Source organism: Capra hircus, chromosome 17 (genome assembly GCF_001704415.2).
Source record: "Capra hircus breed San Clemente chromosome 17, ASM170441v1, whole genome shotgun sequence".
In the NCBI taxonomy this organism is placed as follows: domain Eukaryota; kingdom Metazoa; phylum Chordata; class Mammalia; order Artiodactyla; family Bovidae; genus Capra; species Capra hircus.
Genome location: NC_030824.1, coordinates 9,429,724 through 9,448,891, shown reverse-complemented (window position 1 = coordinate 9,448,891; position 19,168 = coordinate 9,429,724). Strand labels below are relative to the sequence as shown.

General features: G+C 44.5%; 1 protein-coding gene across 2 annotated transcripts in view; it reads right to left on the bottom strand.

Moving 5' to 3' along the window:
• RPH3A (rabphilin 3A) overlaps nt 1-19,168 on the bottom strand; it is a 275,247-nt gene that overhangs the window by 240,196 nt on the left and 15,883 nt on the right. For both annotated transcript variants that reach the window (XM_013970800.2, XM_018061158.1), the window contains exon 2: nt 13,894-13,978. The gene's annotated coding sequence lies outside the window, so the exon portion shown is untranslated. The remainder of the gene's footprint in view (nt 1-13,893; nt 13,979-19,168) is intronic.

Genomic DNA, 19,168 nt, shown 5'->3' with positions numbered 1-19,168 from the left:
CCAAGAAACGTCACTAGGCTGCCCGTCCCAAGAACTTGCGTAAGACCTGCGACATTACCATGTTCTCACACCTCATTTTCCTGCAACCTCTTTCCAAAGGATATTAATAAATCTATTTCTTGCCTATCACTTTGCCTCTCACTGAGTTCCCTCTGCACCGAGATATGAAGAACCTGAGTTTCACTGAATCCTGAGATGAGCTGCCCAGTTTCAGTCAGAAGATTGTGGGTTCAAGTCCCATTCGAAAAAGGGCAGTTTGCTCTAGAGGGGAGAGGTTGTTCATTTTGTCTCTCTGATCATGAGCTATAAGAGGAACTTAGTAATAACTGTCTGGGGAATGGACGGACAGAGAGTGAGTGAGTAAATGAATAAGTTCACTATGGCCACAAGCATCTCTGAATCCCACCCACCCATGCCCAAGCACACCCTAAGGAGACTGGCTAAATGACAAGAGTAGCCATTTGGGGATGCTGGGTGCCCCAAGGTGCCTGGGATTAATGCCGCCAACACCTGAGCAACACGGATTTGCAAGTCTTAATTGCATGCAGGGACCAGCAGGAACAGCTCATTCGGTAACTCCGAGCCCAGAGATTCAGTGCTTTTCTTTGTCCCTTCTCTCTCATTTTCCTGGCACCTCCAGCTCCTCAGAGAAAGCAGGGAGCAGGGGAGGCAAAGATGGAAAAGAGATGATGCTCTTCAAACAGGGAGGGAGAGAGGGCTCAGGCTGCGGGAGCTCTTCAACTTCAGCCTCAGACCTCAGGGTCTGAGAGGGGGAAAAACAGCTTCCTGTAATTTAAGGAAATGGCTCAGCCAGAGGTGTTGGTGGGAAGCTGGGTCCTTGCCCAGAGTCAGATCTGCATTACAAATGCCTCTCAAACCCCCCTCAGGGAAGCTGGGAAGCTGTTGATAAGATCTGTTCACCCAGCTGAGCTGAGAGGCAAGGAAGCTACCACATTTGTCTCTGCCAACTTTCCAAATTTCAGCTACTGGATCAACATTCTACCTCTGGTTTCAGAGCATCTGAAAGATCATCTCTTCTGTGCATCTCTATGGGTGAACAAGTAAGAAACCAACTGAGGAAAAACAGGAGGGTGCTGCATGAGCTCAGCTGAAAGGCAGACAGAGGTTCAAATCCCAGCCTCACCACTGAGCAGCTGTGTGGCCCGGAGTGAGTTGATTGACTTCTCAGAGCTTCAGTGATATCATCTCTCTCTTACTTTTAAAACCTCTCACTGCCTGATGCTGGGCAACTTTTACCCTCTCAAGATTTTGCCTTCAAATTAAAGCATTATCATCACTGTGTGTTAGTCACTCAGTCGTGTCCAACTCTTTGCAACCCAATGGACTGTAGCCTGCCAGGCTCCTCTGCCCATGGAATTCTCCAGGCAAGATATTGGAGTGGGTTGTCATTCCCTTCTCCGGTGGATCTTCCTGACCCAAGGATCAAACCTAGATCTCCTGCATTGCAGGCATCATCACTGAGAATACTCTTTTTAAATATATATACACACACGCATATCTGGCTGCACTGGGTCTTAGTTGCGGCATGCAGGATCTTTAGTTGCAGCATGCAAACTCTTCATTGCAGCATGTGGGATCTAGTTCCTGAATAGGGATCAAACCCAGGCCCACTGCAATGGGAGCAGAGTCTTAGCCACTGGACCCCAGGGAAGGCTTGTTAGGACCAAACTGGAGCCAGGACAGGCTCTAAGGGGCAGGCTAGGCCTGAGGTTTAGTCTCTAGGAAAGCTGAGGCACTGGGAACTCCCGCAGGCAGTGTAGCTCGACCAATCAGAAAAAAATCCCAGTAGCCCCCCGCCTTGCCAGACCTGAGCCAATCCGGATAGGGATGCGAGGTTTAAAAGTCCTGCGCGTGCGTACGGTTTAACTAATCAGCTATGCTGTTACAGGAACAAAGAACCATCTGTATAAAAGTAGATGTGATTCAGAGCTCGGGGCTCTCGTCAAGACTCCACTGCGCTGGATGAGACCTGAGCCCTAGGTCGAGCTAGCAATAAACCCCTTTATGCTTTTGCACTGCTGTGGATGTCTTATTCTCTCAGTTTTGGGGACTCGGACACTGGGCATAACAGGCTCAGGAATACTCTTCTAAAATGCAACAAACCCTTTAACAGTCTTCAGCTCAGCCTTAACATTTGAGAATGGATCTATTCGGCAGAGGCTAACGACCTGATATTTAGGAGGGCCCTGATGGCAGGAGACAACAGACAGCGAAGATTTAATTGGGAGAAAGAAAGAGAAGTTACTCCCAGAGAAAGAGAAAACAGGACTGCTGGCCATGAGGATTCTAGGGATCAGGACTCAGGCCTCAGTTTCCCCATTTCAAGCAGATATTATAGAGGAAATTTTAATAAGCATTTACTAGCTTTCAGGCATCATGCTAAGGGCACCACAGATTCTCTATTCATGTTTACAAAAATCCCATTTTACAGATGATGAAACCAAGGCCCAAGGAGGTTAGGTAGCTTGCTCAAGGTCACACTACCAGTATGTGAGGGAGCCAGCTTGAAATCCCAGAGATTTTACTTGACAACAGTGGGTAACTTCAGGTTCTTTGGAAGCATTGGGATCCTTATACAAGTTTGGGGAAAGGATATGACAAAAGGACGGCGTAAGGAAAGGAAAGAAGCCACTGAAAGATAAGCCCCAGCCACTCCGCAATTGCTATAGGATCTGCCGCCCTCTGCGGCTGAGATCTCCACTGGAGGCAAAGCAAACTGGCTTAAGCGTGTCCCCAGGAAGCACTGGCTGGCACGGGCACCCTTCCCTCCTTCATTTCCTCTGGCTTCGGTTGGCCCAATGCCCCTGAAACTGTTACCATGGAGACTTCCTCTTCAGTGGCCAGAGCAGGGAAGGACTGGCACTGGGTTGGGAGAGTGAGTGCTGGTGGCCCTGGGGAGGTGGCGCCAGGGTTTGCCAGATGGCTGAGGGCAGAAGGCAAGCCCATCTCCATAAGGCAGGTCCCCAGTTACGCTAGGGTCTGCCAGACTTCTCAAAGCTACTAGGAAAAAAAAAGACAACAAAAGCAAAGAAACACCGATTTCTATCTGTCATTAATTATGCCTTAAATATCTGTGCAGTACCTGCTGTGTACCAGGTACTATGCAGGCTCCTGGGATACGATCATCGGAAATCCACAGATCCTCTGAAGCTCATCCATGAGTCCTCTAATATAGAATGAGTCCCTCAATATAAAATAGTGCAATATTTTATCCAATAGACAGGATATCCAATATCTAATATCTAATAGACAGGATATGAATTAGCCCAACACAAAGTTGCTCCTGAGTTGATTTTTATTTTCAGGTTCTTTGATTGGCATGCTTATCTTCATATTAGCATTAATAATAATAATGTTAGTGGTAACAGTAACCATCACGGTCATTCTTCATTCACTCAGTGGTGTCCAACTCATTGCGACCCCATGGACTGCAGGACCCAGGGCTTCCCTGTCCTTCACTGTCTCCCAGAGTTTGCTCAAATTCATTTCCATTGAGTCAGTGATGCCATCCAACCATCTCATCCTCTGTCACCCCCTTCTCCTCTTGCCCTCAATCTTTCCCAGCATCGGGGTCTTAGCTAGCATTTAATCAACATGTACTATGTGCCAACCATAAAGGAACTTCCGTGCCTCAACACCTTTCAGCATTAGGCTATGATGTAGGCATTGTTACTATTATGCCCATTTCACAGATAATGAAATTGGGGCTCAGGGAGGATCATTCATAAGCCCAAAGACAAACATCCTGGTGTATTAATTCTCCATTGCCACTATACCATAAATTTAGGTGCTTAGAACAACCCACATTTATTTTCTTGCAGTTCTGGAAGTCAGAAGCCAGAAATCAGGCTCCCAGGGCTAAAATCAAGGTGTCAGGAGAACTGGTTCCCTCTAGAGGCTTTGAGGGGAGGATCTATTTCCCTGCCTTTTCCAGCTTCTAGTAGCTGCCTGCATTCCATCCTTGGCTTATGGCTCCTTCCTCCCTCTCTTAAGGATATCACTCCAATCTCTGCTCCCTGTTGCTATAGACAGGATGTTTGTGCCCCTCCAAACTCATATGTTGACAACTGACTCCCAGTGTGGTGGTGACTGAAGATGGAACCTTTAGGAGGTGACTAGGTCATGAGGGTAGAGCCGTCATGAATGAGATTACTGCCCTTATAAAAGAGACCCCAGTGAGTCCCTTTTACCCTGTGAGAACGCAGCGAGAAGACAGCTACTGATGAGCCAGGAACTGGGCTCTCACTACACACCAAATCTTCCAGCATCTTGATCGTGGACTTGCAGCCTCCAGAACTGTGAGAGTAAATGTGGTTGATAAGGCTCCCAGTCTGTGGTATTTTGTTAGTGGCCCAAACAGATGGAAACAGTTGCTCTACTGACCCTCCTGCCTCTCTCTTATACGGATCTTCATAATTACATTGGGTCCCCAGATAATCCAGGACAATCTCCCCATCTTAATCACGTCTACGAAGTCCCTTTTGCCATGTGTGGTAACATTCACAGGGATTAAGACATGAACATATTTGGAGGCCATTATTAAGCCTACCATAACAAGAAGTGGCGAAGCCAGGATTCAAACCCCCAGATCTGCCTGACAGCAAAGACTATCCTGTGAATCACCAGGCCAGCAAGAGTACCCCTGACACCTCATTTCCAGAGAAGAGGATGCCTGGGCCCTCCAACCAGCAGGCCGGTGGATTCTCATACAGCCAGGCCCTAAGCTAACTCAGGTGGTAGCCAATCTCCTGGATTACCACCCTCATGCTTCAGTCTGGAGCATCTATTTAGCAGAACAAGGAAGATTGTGGGCTTTGAAGTCAGACAGTTCTAGGTTTCACTCTGCACAATGACCTCTACCAGCTCTGTGACCTTGGGCATGAATTTAGCTCTCTCTGAGTCTGTTTCTCCATCTGTAAAATGGGCATAATTAGACCCACCTCACAGGGCTGTTGTGCCCGTTAAATGAGGTTAGGAGAGAATGGTCTTAACACAGACCTAGCAGAGTCTGAGTTCAATAGATAGGAATAATAATAGTATATAATAATAATTTACTATTATTGTTGAATAAGTACACAAATTTCAGCAAACTCCGGGAGAGAGTGGAGGACAGAGAAACCTGGAATGCTGTAGTCCATAGGGTTGCAAAGAGTCAGACACAACTTAGGGGCTGAACAACAAGAAACAACTTTGTCACCAGCCAGCCCACCTTGAATAACCTTGTTTACACCCAGATGCTCTCCTTGGATTTCACCTGGAAGATCTTAGAAGCTAAAAAGTAAAACTCTGTGAGGGAACCCCAAGGGCAGATAAAAGAACCCCAGTCATGGGTGAAAAGTTTAACAGAACAATAATGAAGTGCTAACAACTTCCTGAGAAGAAAACAATGACAAGATTTCCCAGCCCCATTAAAGGGGTGTGCATTCTAAGAACTGGGGTAACAACATGTTTAACTTCAATCAAACCAACAGCCTTTTAAGATCTAGATATGCACTAGGAAATAAAACAGAAGTCAGCAGACTTGTTTCAGCCCCGAAAATGCACCAAAGGCTGCAGATTAAGAGGCTCCTGGAGCAGTTCCAAATGAATAGCCCACACCCCCCCAAAAAAAAAATATTTTGACAGGCGGGGTTGAATTATTCAAAAGACATTGCTCTTTATTTAAAGCAGAGCGTGGGTTTGCAAAAGGTTGCTTTGTTTTCACTTTATTTCTTCTCTGGAATCTTTATAGTCCGGATTTCATTAATGTTCCAAAAATGTCTCACTGCAGAGCATGGGGAAATGCGGTGGCAACAGTTAGGATTCTGGCCGATGCACCTATATCTGACAAACGCTTCAGCCACTAGCCATATGTACATCCATTTCAATTAAGGAGTAGGAAGGACAGTTATCCTGCTGCAGGCTGCTAATTTCATTGAGGGAACTCTCATTATTTTTTCCTTTTTATCTTCCTTCCTGACTAGAACAATTATGTAAGAGTATTCCTATTTGCTAGAACTACACACTAAAGTAAGAAATAATGACCATGATTTCTCTCAAAGATGCTCCAAATAGGATGAGTAAGGATCCAGGCAGGGTTGAAACATTCCCAGAAGAATGGCAGGAACTCCCTGGGGCAGAATTCTTACACCTTTCCTGGGGAGGTAAAAAGTCTGTTCAGCTGACCATCTCCAACTGCAGCAGTGGTTACAGGAGTACATTTTTCTAAACCCATAAAACCACGGGACCATGAACCAGTTCTATTATATAAAAATGAAAAGACGTCATTACCACAGGTCAATAAAACTGATTAACAAACAAAAAAGTAAGAAAGAAAGAATGTTTGGAATCTGCCTAAACTGATCCCTGGAAGTATTTCTGCTTGCTGAAAAGCTTAATTGCACATCCAATCCAACTGTACATCCATTGAACAAGTATATATTGAGCACCTAGAGAAGATGCTTGAGAGTCCCTTGGAGAGCAAGGAGATCAAATCAGTCAGTCCTAAAGGAAATCAACCCTGAATATACATTGGAAGGACTGATGCCAAAGCTGAAGCTCCAATACTTGGCCACCTGATGCAAAGAGCCAACTCATTGGAAAAGACCCTGTTGCTGGGAAAGATTGAGGGCAAGAGGAAAAGGGGATGACAGAGGCTGAGATGGTTGGATGGCATCACCGACTCAGTGGATGTAAGTTTGAGCAAACTCCGGGAGATAGTGAAGGACAGGAAGCCTGACACCCTATAGTCCATGGGGTCACAAAGAGTTGGACATGACTTAGGGACTGGACAAGATTCAAGGCCCTGTTCTAGGCACTAGGGAAGCAGCCATGCTCCCATCCATGAATCAGATGACAAGCGATGTACATTCAAGCAGGAAGAGGCTAACTGTAAACAGAAGAGGTTTACATAGAAAAATCTCAGACAAATCTAAGTACCATAAAGACAACCAAATTAGAGAAGGGAATGCAGAGGGACTGGGCAAAGGGCTACTTTACATACATCAGAGAGGGCTTATCAAAGGGAAAGCCATTTGAGACCAGAATGAGAAGAAAAGCCAGAAAGAACAGCAAGCGCAAAGGTCCTACGGTAGAAACAGAGTGATGATGGGGATGGTGTGGCTGAAGTCAAATGACCCAGGGAAGGGGTTTGCTGCAGAAGGGGGGTGGGGCCCATTGGCTCAAGGCACACACGGGGAGGTGTGCAAGCTATTCTGTCACGATGGGTACCAAGACCACTGGCCCTCTACGTGGTAGACTTGGATTGGGGGTGATTTCCCAGAAGTTAGTATTGGATTTGCTTTCCATCACCTAGATGCTTCTGAAGAGTAGGATGCAAGCTGGCAGACTGGTTTGAGACGAAAGTTCTATAATCTGTTCAATACATATTACCAGGTACCTATTCTAGACATCATTCTAGAGACTGGGGAATATAGCAAAGAAGAAGGCACAACTGGTCCATAAGCACACAGAGTTCTGCCATTGATGCCAGAAGGCGGCAGGGGAGGGGAGTACCAGAGATGTCAGAGCATTGACGAGGAGCTCCTAATGCGGACTCAGGGGGATCTGAGCAGGCTTCTCAGAGGAAGTCAACTGGAGGATAAGCAGGAAGTGGAAGGGGGGAAAGGAATGGCATTCCGGGCAGACAGATTGTTATGTGCAGAGGCCCAGAGGTCACAGAGGAAACTGAAGGGACAGCATTATAGCCTGACTGGACCAGAAAATATGAGGGTGGAGCAGTAGGCAAAGCCTCATAAGTCACATTGAGGAGCTTAGAATTCATCTGAGGGGACACAGAGAGCCATGGAAAAGATGCAAGCCACAGGACAAGGAGGGAGTGATCAGATCTGCCTGTTAGGAAGATCGAGCTGTCTTCAGATGGAGAAAAGAGTAGCAGAAGGTGGAATGACCACAGGAAAAAGGGACTCCCAGTAAGAAGGCTGTTAGGGTCATTTCAGGGGAGAGACAGTAGGAGCCTCACCTAGAGAAGTGTCACTGCAGACTGGAGAGAGAAGGATGGATCCGTGAGCCACGGATGAGGTGGACTCAACAGGACTCCTGACTGGTGGGAGCTGGAAAGGGGAGAAGAAGAAGTTGAGGATAATATCCTTGAACTCCTAACATACAGATATGGTGGTACCACTGGATAAGAAACAGTCCTTGAGGGGTTGGGGAAGATGATACTCATGAAACAGCCAGACGTGCACTGTCCCAATATACTAACTACAAGCCACATGTGGCTTCTGAGTATTCAAAATGTGGCTAGAGTGACTGAAATATGGATTTTTAATGAATTTTAAAACCAAGATTTGATCCAGTTATGAGAAAATTTTTAAGTATGCTGAAGACTTAGTTATATGACTCTACTTTGCCAATTGTAAATCTTATGAAATCTAAATCAAATACTTCAGATGGAAATTTAGCATCCAAACTGCAATATGCTGTAAGTGTAAAATACACACCAGGTTTCAAATACATAGTACAAAAAAAAAAAGTGTGCTTCTGTTTCATGTTCTCTTTTCAAAGTTTGTGTGCTTAGTCGCTCAGTCGTGTGTCTGACTCTTGGCAACAGTTCGGACTGTAGCCCGCCAGGCTCCTCTGCCCATGGAGTTTTCCAGGCAAGAATACTGGAGTGGGTTGCCATTTCCTTCTCCAGGGGATCTTCCTGAACCAAGGATCAAACCAGCATTTCTTATGTTTACTTCATTGAAGGAAGATTCTTCACCCACTGAGCCATCAGGGAAGCCTTTTGCAAAGTTTCAGTTCAGTTTAGTCGCTCAGTCGTGTCTGACTCTTTGCGACCCCATGAAGCACACACAGCACGCCAGGCCTCCCTGTCCATCACCAGCTCCCGGAGTTCACTCAAATTCATGTCCACCGAGTCAGTGATGCCATCCAGCCATCTCATCCTCTGTGGTCCCCTTCTCTTCCTGCCCCCAATCCCTCCCAGCATCAGGGTCTTTTCCAATGAGTCAACTCTTCACATCAGGTGGCCAAAGTATTTGTTGAGTTTCAGCCTCAACATCAGACCTTCCAATGAACACCCAGGGCTGATCTCCTTTAGGATGGACTGGTTGGATCTCCTTGCAGTCCAAGGGACTCTCAAGAGTCTTCTCCAACACCACAGTTCAAAAGCATCAATTCTTCAGTGCACAGCTTTCTTCACAGTCCAACTCTCACATCCATACATGACCACTGGAAAAACCATAGCCTTGACTAGACGGACCTTTGTTGCAAAAGTAATATCTCAGCTTTTCAATATACTATCTAGGTTGGTCATAACTTTCCTTCCAAGGAGTAAGCGTCTTTTAATTTCATGGCTGCAATCACCATCTGCAGTGATTTTGGAACCCCCCAAAATAAAGTCTGACACTGTTTCCACTGTTTCCCCATCTATTTCCCATGAAGTGACGGGACCAGATGCCATGATCTTTGTTTTCTGAATGTTGAGCTTTAAGCCAACTTTTTCACTCTCCTCTTTCACTTTCATCAACAGGCTTTTTAGTTCCTCTTCACTTTCTGCCATAAGGGTGGTGTTATCTGCATATCTGAGGTTATCGATATTTCTCCCAGCAATCTTGATTCCAGCTTGTGCTTCTTCCAGCCCAGCGTTTCTCATTATATACTCTGCATAGAAGTTAAATAAGCAGGGTGACAATATACAACCTTGATGTACTCCTTTTCCTATTTGGAACCTGTCTGTTGTTCCATGTACAGTTCTAACTGTTGCTTCCTGACTTGCATATAGGTTTCTCAAGAGGCAGGTCAGGTGGTCTGGCATTCCCATCTCTTTCAGAATTTTCCACAGTTTATTGTGATCCACACAGTCAAAGTCTTTGGCATAGTCAATAAAGCAGAAATAGATGTTTTTCTGGAACTCTCTTGCTTTTTCGATGATCCAGTGGATGTTGGCAATTTGATCTCTGGTTCCTCTGCCTTTTCTAAAACCAGCTTGAACATCTGGAAGTTCACAGTTCATGTACTGCTGAAGCCTGGCTTGGAGAATTTCAAAGTTTACTGCATGTTTAACATAGAGGCTCAAGCCCTTGGAAATTAACCATTGCTTGCTTTTCACAAGCAGATTCGCATGTGCCAAGTCTTGAGTCCTACCATCTTAGAAGTCAATTTCCCCAAATATCCTAATGAGTTAACATCTCAATTGAAAGAAGTCCTTAATTAATGAAATTAAAAAACTAACCTTGAGAACAAAAGTGTTCCCCAAAGCACAATACAGGAATTTGCTAATTTAACGCAATAAATATTTACTAAGAACCTACCGTGGGCTGGATAGTAGTTAAAAGGGTATATTCAGTAACTACTGCTTTGTGATAAACCACCCCAAATCTCGTTTCAGCCAATGATGGCACTAGTGGTAAAGAACCCACCTGCCAGTGCAGGAGACATAGAGACACGGGTTCAATGCCCGGGTCAGGAAGATCCTCAGGAGGAGGGAGTGGCGAGCCACTCCAGTATTTTTGCCTGGAGAATCCCATGGACAGGGGAGCCTAGCAGGCTACAGTCCTAGGGGTCGCAAAGAGTCAGGCACAGCTCAAGTGACTTAGCACGCACCCACACACATGCAGGTCACCTTATCAAGGATGGGCTCTCCTGGCGGCTCTGCCCCACATCTCTCAACCTCTTCGGTCCAGTGGCAGCATCACTTCCTTCTCACTCTTTGTGCCAAAGTGAAATATCTAACTGAACCCAAAGACCAGAGGTGGGGAAATACAGGGTATGCCAAAAAGTTTAGGGCAGTTTTAAGCTTTAATAACTTTGGGAGTATAAATGTTATCAACTTATAGAATATAACATGTGAATGTTTAACTTTCTTTTACACTGATTTAGGGTTAAAAGTTCCAAATATAATGGCACCCCACTCCAATACTCTTGCCTGGAAAATCCCATGGACAGAGGAGCCTGGTGGGCTGCAGTCCATGGGGTCGCTAAGAGTCAGACACGACTGAGCGACTTCCCTTTCACTTTTCACTTTCATGCATTGGAGAAGGAAATGGCAACCCACTCCAGTGTTCTTGCCTAGAGAATCCCAGGGACGGGGGAGCCTGGTGGGCTGCCATCTACGGGGTCGCACAGAGTCAGACACGACTGAAGTGACTTAGCAGCAGCAGCAGCAGCAGGGTTAAAAATTCCAAATATAATACTTTTACATTTTGTTTACATCCTTCTCATTGAAGACAGCAAATGTTAACCAAAACAAATCTTGGCTACAAGAAAGAACAAAGAATTAAAGTCCATGATATAATTCTACCAGCCAGTGATAGAGATGAGTTTGCAAGGAGCTAGCACTCTGGCTGGAGTGGTGGATGGAGGACAGTGGGCATTGACTGTGGTGCGTGCTTCCAAAAAGTAGGAAGAAACAAATGTAAAATACATTATTATACATTTCGTTTCTAAAAATAAACATGAACCAGGCAGCACCCTGTTTCATATGCATCATTTACTCCCCACAGCAACACAAAGAAGTAAATATCATTAACCCCATTTTACAGACAATAAGTTTAAAAATTCGAGAGGGGAAGTGACTTTGCCAAGGTAGCACAGTAAGTGAGGGAACCCAGGTCCATTCCCAGGTCTGTCAGATTACCAAGCTTGTGCTCAGAACCACTTATCTAGATACTGAGCTCCTGAAATCAAGCATAACAGTGATTCAAAGAACAGAGAGGGGAATTGAAAGTCTTCTTGGAAGAGAAATCCTTTGCCTCTGAGTCCTGGTAATCTGAGTGTGATGGTGATAGGTAGAAAAATAGGAAAGGGAAGAAGAGCACAGAAGTTGGAGGGAAGAGAATGAATCCTAAGAGGGAAAATTTTTAAATCCCAGGGCATGTGTGGGGAGAAGCAAGTCAACGGTTTTGGCTTCCCAAGAAAGTTAACATTCTGGGCTGAGCAGCTGGTATTCAATGCAGTGGGCAATAGGGAAGCACTGAAGGTTTTAGAGCAGGAGGGTGACTTCAGATCAAACTGCCTTTCTGTTAGCCATAAAATGAAGCACGTGCTGAGCAAAGAATAGTGTATTTAAGAGACAAGAGATCAGGCCAAAATCACAGCTAGGCATTTGTGGGGGAGAAGAAATTGGAAAGAGGATTCAGAAAGAATAGTTTGCTGGTGTTTGCAGAGCCCTGCTTGGAATCCGTTATTCATCAACTCTAGTGAGGACAGGAAAAGCTTCCCTCGGGGGCTGCAGAAATTCCTGCAAACCCATCAGACATTCACATTTAGGTAAATGATTAAAAAGCACTTTTTCTAACTGAGTGCCTCTCTTTCTTTTTCTCATGCTATTTAGCATGTCTTCCAATTAACATAAAACTGCATTAGCCAGTTCCTTGAGCCAATGGGAGGGGAAACAAATCACTGCAAACTTCTCAATATGCCCTCCTACACTGCAAAGGAAAAGAAAAGGTAATTATGTACATAAGTGTGTTGCTCAATCTCTGCATGTGAAAAAACAACCCCTTTGGCTTCTATTAATTCTGTGCAACTATTATCTAAAATTACTACAGCAAGCAAAGGCAAGCAGGATATAATGAAAAGATTTTTTTAGTAAATAGTATGGGTTTGCTGTATAGACAATCTGAAGGTGTTAATTGTTAAGAGATGGAAGGAACCTCGGGAATTACGCAATTGAACCCACTCATTTTAGAAGTGAAGGTAGTTTGAGAGGCCAAGGAATTTCTCCAAGTCACGCAGCAAGTTGAGATCTTGGTATACAGAGAAGTGACTTTATAAGGGCAAGTGTGTTCAGAAATGTAAGGTGGCTTTGAGTGTTGACTACCTTGCAGTCGCTAAGCTAAGCATTTTTATGTATCATCTAATCCTTGTAACAGTCCAGTGAAGTAGGTATTGCTTTTAATCCCCATTTTACAGAGGAGAAAACCAAGACTCAAAGAAATAAATCTGCTTGCCTGAGGACTTACATCTAGTAAATGGTAAAGCTGGAATCTGAACCCAAGTTTAACACAAACCTATGCTCTTTTCACAAGAGTTAATGCAAATTAGAATATTAACTCTGAAACAGATCAGAATACCACCCACAAATATGCTACTTTGACATAAGAACTATCTCAAGCTGAATGCAACTGAAGAAATAGCACACACAGGCAGAGCTCTCTACCCTCCTCTTTCTGTCTAAACATAAGGCATAAGTTTTCCTTGTAAAAGTGAGATGTTTCCACATATAGAAGTGTCCTCTTCTCCCCTACCAAGTAAAGAACCACTTTTATCATTAGAGATTACTTGAGTCTAGTCTGCATAACAAACCTTAATAAGCCTTTGTCTACCATGTATTGCCTATCACCTTCGTCCAATTTACCACCCTTATGGAACCCAAATCCCCTTTTTCTTGGACTAGTCACTTCTCCACAATTGATCACTCTTCGCTAAGATGGCATATAAACCCCTGAATTTAACCTTTTCTTTGGGTTTTCACTTGTGTGAAGCCCTTGTACACATAGAAATATTAATATGAATAAAATCTGTTTGTCTTTTCTTCAGTTACCTGGCGCTTGTATTTAATTGCAGTCCAGCAAGACATAACTTAAGAGAGGAGAAGAAAAGGTTTCCCTCCCCTTACAGTTCCAAGACCACAGACTCCTATGGCTCTGCCTACTGTCACACCTCGGAGAAAGGCAGAGGAGTGGCCTGGAGGCAAGAAGGAGTCAGCGCCAAGCAGGTGCCAAGAGAACAAAAGTACACAGATAAGTGGTGGCTCAACATAGCTTATCCAGAAGGTCGTATCACTTACCTCCATCCTATTAACGGGTTTTTAGTGAGAATCAGGTGATATGCTGTGTATAAATGACCTTTGAAAACTCTGAAGAGTTATACAAAGGATAAGTTAAATAGACCTTTATAATTATCATTATTTCATCCAAAACTTACCCACAGCGTCAATGATCTTCAAGACGAAGAATCCGGAATAGACGAAGAAAGCTTTCACAGCACTCCAAAATGTTATAAATGCCACCTGATGAAAAAGAAACCCCAAATAGTCACTCAGAGTCTACTGACTCTCAATGGACACACAACTCACACTAAAAGTTCCCAGGTTCCCCAACTTCACAGGAGATTCAAAATTCCAATTTAGAATAAGAAGGATGTTGCTTAGATGCGATAGATGATAGGCAGATAGAAAGGGGAAAGCTTTAAAAGCAAATAAAGAGGCTCACAGTCTGGGCCAAATAAGCATAAGGGCAAACAGCTCTCCAGTCCTCAGTCAGGGAGAAATCACAGTACAGTGAAAAGAAAAAGAGTGTGGAACCATCTAGAACTATGGTTGCATCTAACCTCTACCACTTACAAACCCTATGAACTTCGGCAAGTTGACGGCACCTCCCTGAGTTGGTAGTTCTAAAAAAGGTACAAATTCTTTAATACTTCCACCTTTAAGAGGTGTAGAGCCTAATTCTCCTCTCCTAACAAACAGAATAAAGCAGAATTGACAATGTTCACCTACAGAGACTAAGTCTTAAAAGGTATTACGGCTTCCATTGTGGTCTCTGTCTCTCCTGGATCATTCCATGCTGTGAAGTCATGTGGGTAGCTTACGGAAAGATTCATGAGGCAAGGAACTGAGGCTTCTGGCCAAAAACCATGTGAATGGAAGTAAATTTTTCAGCCCCGTCACATCTTCAGAGATTACAGTCTCTGCCACCCTCTGATTGCAACCTCATGCAATTCTCAGCCAGAATCACCCAAGCTGCTCCTGAAACACTGATTCCTCAGAAACTATGGAAGATCATAAATGTTTGTTGTTTAAAGCTGTTCATTTGTTATACAGTGGTCGATAATGAATACACACTGAGCCAGTTTCTCCATCTATCAAATGGGAATAATAACAGATAATAGGGAACATAAATAGGAATGTGTAAGATATCTGGCAGATGCCTGGCATGTGGTCATTGGTGAATACATGTTAGCTTCTTTCCCACCTGCCCCTTAAACACACCTGAGAGTATAACTTTGGAAAGGATGCATAACTGAATTTTATATCATAGGCAAAAAGTTAAATTGTTTCCCTACCCTCTTTTAGAAAGCAAAACAGTTTTTAAAGGGGGGGGGGTGATTCTTGGAGTGAAAATGAAAGTGAAGTCGCTCATTCGTGTCCAACTCTTCGTAACCACATGGACTGTAGCCTACCAGGCTCCTCCATGCATGGGATTTTCCAGGCAAGAGTACTGAGGTGGGTTGCCATTTCCTCCTCCAGGGGATCTTCCCAACCCAGGGATTGATCCAGAAGATCATATCACTTACCTCCATCTTATTAATGGGTTAATAAGATGGGTCGCCCACATTGCAGACAGACGCTTTACTGTCTGAGCCACCAGGGAAGCGTTTCTTGGAATGACTGTCATTAAAATCACCCTCAGTAAGATAGAAAAGTTTGAACGACACATTAGCAAATAGAAACACAGTCCTTGATCTACCAGATATCAGCTTGGCCACTTTGTCAGCTGTGTTCCCTTGGAAAAATCACTTAACCTCTCTGAACCTTGCGTTCTGCATATAAATATAGATGACCTCAGGGGTGTATGTTTCAGCCACCTGGAAAATGTACTTATTCATTGATAGAACTTCTCCTACCTTGGGGATCCTGATGAAAGGGTCAGCTATCGAGAAGGCCAGAGCTGATGACTTGGCAAATGCTGCTCCTTCAGTCCTCCACAACCAACAGACACACACACACACACACAACTAGGCGGCATGCTGGAGGGTGAGGAGCAGTACATTGCATTCTCTTTCCATGTCAAGACTGCTTTTGGTGTGCACTTTAATAAGACTCCTCTTACAAAGAAGTCGGGATTGGAGTAGGAGAGCCCTACGTATGATGACTTGTCTCAGTCCTGCCAGATAAGGTTGGTCCCATTTCTGCAGTATCAAGTATAACTCCTGCCATCTCTTCCTCACACCCACCCGCAAAAGAGCCAGCGGATATCTGGGAGTGTTTGGAGGTGAACAGAATGAAGCCAGGGAAGTGAATGATGATTAAAACACAGGTGGAGAAAGCAAAAAAAAAGTGCTCCTTTAACATGCAAATTGAGAACCTGGCTGCCAGGAAGCTCCATTTTGAGCCAAGTGGGTTGGGGGTTTTGTTAGTGAGACACTAGGAAGAAATGGAGGTGGGTGGAGAGAAGCTTTGGGTTCAGGAAGATTAAAGAATCTTTAATGGTTGGTAGGGGTGGTGGAATTTTAAGAATACAGAGGGGGTCCCTAAATTCCTTTCCTTATGGCTAGGGTGCAATTTTTAAAAATTACTGTTACCCACTTGAGCTGTATGTTCAAGGTGTGAAATGAAAATATCTCCTGCCATATCAATAAACAAGAAATGTCACAGCCATCAAATGCAAATTTGTTGTTCAGTCACCCAGTCAGGTCTGACTCTTTGTGACCCCAAGGATTGCAGCACCCCAGGCGTCCCTGTCCCTCACCAGCTCCCGGAATTTGCCCAAGTTCACATTCATTGCATCAGTGATGTCATCTAGCTATCTCATCCTCTGATGCCCTCTTCTCCTTCTGCCCTCAATCTTTCCCAGCATCAGGGACTTTTCCAATGAGTCATCTGTTCACATCAGATGACCAAGTACTGAAGCTTCAGATTCAGCATCAGTCCTTCCAGTGAACATTCAGGGTTGATCTCCCTTAAGATTGTCTGGTTTGATCTCCTTGCTGTCCACGGGACTTTCGGGAGTCTTCTCCAACACCACAGTTCGAAGGCATCAGTTCTTTGGTGTTCTCCCTTCTTTACGGTCCAGCTCTCACAACTGCACGTGACCACTAGGAAAACCATAACCTTGCCTGTACGGACCTCTGTCGGCAGAGTGATATCTCTGCTTTTCAACACACTGTCTAGGTTTGTCATGGCTTTCCTGCCAAAAAGCAATCGTCTTCTGATTTCACGTCCCAGTCACTGTCCACAGTGATTTTGGAGCCCAAGAGGAGGAAATCTGTCACTGCTTTCAACTTTTCCCCTTCTATTTGCCAAATGTGAATGAGAGCTCTCAAAACTTCAATCCAGTGGATGCTGCCACCCTCCACGGTGATTGCAGAGGAACTGGGAGAATTCGAGAAGCAAGGCAAACAAGGAAACAGGATGGGCCCCAGATAGCTGAGCGCAGATGAAGGGAATGGATGAAGGGTGAGCCCAGAGGCTTGCATCTTCCTACACACAGAATGCTAAATTCTTAAACTGATACCTGATCTTCAATGTTCAACTGTCTGCTCCCTTTGTTGCAAACTTGTATAGAGCCTGACTTTCCCTCCTGCCTCCTTGGAGCAGTTTCCTCAGAGCTACTGAGATGGAGTCTCCCACGTTCGGAGTCCTAAACGTTCCCACCAAATAAAATAACTCTCTACTTTCAGCTTGTGACTATATTTTTTATTCGACAAAGGATATAAAAGATAATAAATGCCTCCAACAGCAGATTAAGAAATAAGCATCCTGGGCTCCCTAGTGACTTAGTGGTAAAGAATCTGCCTGCCAATGCAGGAGAGACACAGGTTCGATTCCTGGTCCAGGAAGATCTCACATGCTGTGGAGGAACCAAGCCCATGTACTACAGCTACTGAGCCTGAGCTCTAGAACCTGGAAGCTGCTGCTATGGAGCCCACGTGCCAAGCGTGGGCTTCTCATTGGGCCACCGCAATGAGATCACGCACCACAACTAGAGAATAGCCCCCACTCTCCACAACTAGAGAAAAGCCTGCACGGCAATGAAGACACAACACAGCCAAAAATAAGTATTTTTTTAAAAAAGAAATAAACACCCTAGGATATCTGAAGGCTCTTGTGTGCCCCCTCCTCAACCATACCCCCCACCAGCTCCGCTGAGGGAATCTCTGCTGTGAAGTTGGTGTTTTCGGTCTCATGTGTCTCTATACTTTTACTCCCCATGTGTGTAATGTGTATCCCTGACTTTATTCAGTTGCTTTGCATAGTTTTAAACTTTATAGAAATAATATTCCATATGCATTTAGGGGCAACTTGCTTTTATTGCTCTCGACATTATGTTTTTTGGAGGATTCACTCACATTGATTCACAAAGCCCGAGCTCATTCATTTTCAGTGGCATGAATCTAATGTATATACCCACTTTCCTGTTGATAGGGGCTAATTTACATCCCCACTCCCAAATACACTGTGAAGAAAAGATTATAAAGGGAAAAGGATTTAAACACTGAAGGAGTCTGTTTGTCAGAGTGTTGCCACATGAAACGAGCCAAACGATTTTCATATCTACCTCAGAGGGCTTCCATCAGGATTGAGGAACATGATGATAACAAAAAAGAACATTTAGCAAGTGCTTATGGCGTGCCCGGCTTCAGGCAAAAAAGTTTTGCATCAATAGTGCATTTAACCTTCAGCACAACTTTGCTGATGGAACAGTTCCTGTCATCACATTTTACAGATGAGGACACTGAGGCTCAGAGAAAAGGGAAGTGACTTGCCTGAAGACAAATTGCTTGGAGGAGGCAAGAGTGGCACTTGAACTAAGGTTTCTATGAGAATGCTTCACGCTAGACGCCATGCTAGAAAAGAGTTCAGGGCAGAGTCTGGCACAGAACAAGCCATTCAATCAATGGTAGTTGCTGTTATTAGTAATAATGAACCATTTTTGAGCCAGGCAGGATTATCAGAACTGGCATTAATTATTCAGCTCACCTGGGGAGAGTGACTTGCAGTGGAGCCTGTATTTAAACTAAGAGGAGGGAAATAGATGGCAGGGTGGATCTACCTTTCCCATAATCTGATTCTAATTATACCCCCAGGGAGTGCCCTAAATCCATAAACACTGGGAAGCTGCACCACTGTGATTCAAAATCTGAGTTATGCAAACTTTTTCTCTAGGTTCACAGCTCAGGGTGAAGAAATTATGCACTTATTGGAGCCGCAAAGTACAATTCTGAATCCTCCAAGTGTATTAACTCACTCAGGCCTCACAGCAACCAAGGAACTTTTGTCATCCCATGGGACACCCAGAAGCTAAGGATCAGGAGATCAAGCCATAACCTAAAGCCACTGAGTTAGTGACTGTGGTATAATACCAAATATACATTTGGTCTCTGTCCTCGGTTGCTTACACAGAGCTCCCAGAACTCTCGTCATTTCCTAAATGACAGGATGCTGTGTGCTTAGTCGCTCAGTCGTGTCCGACACTCT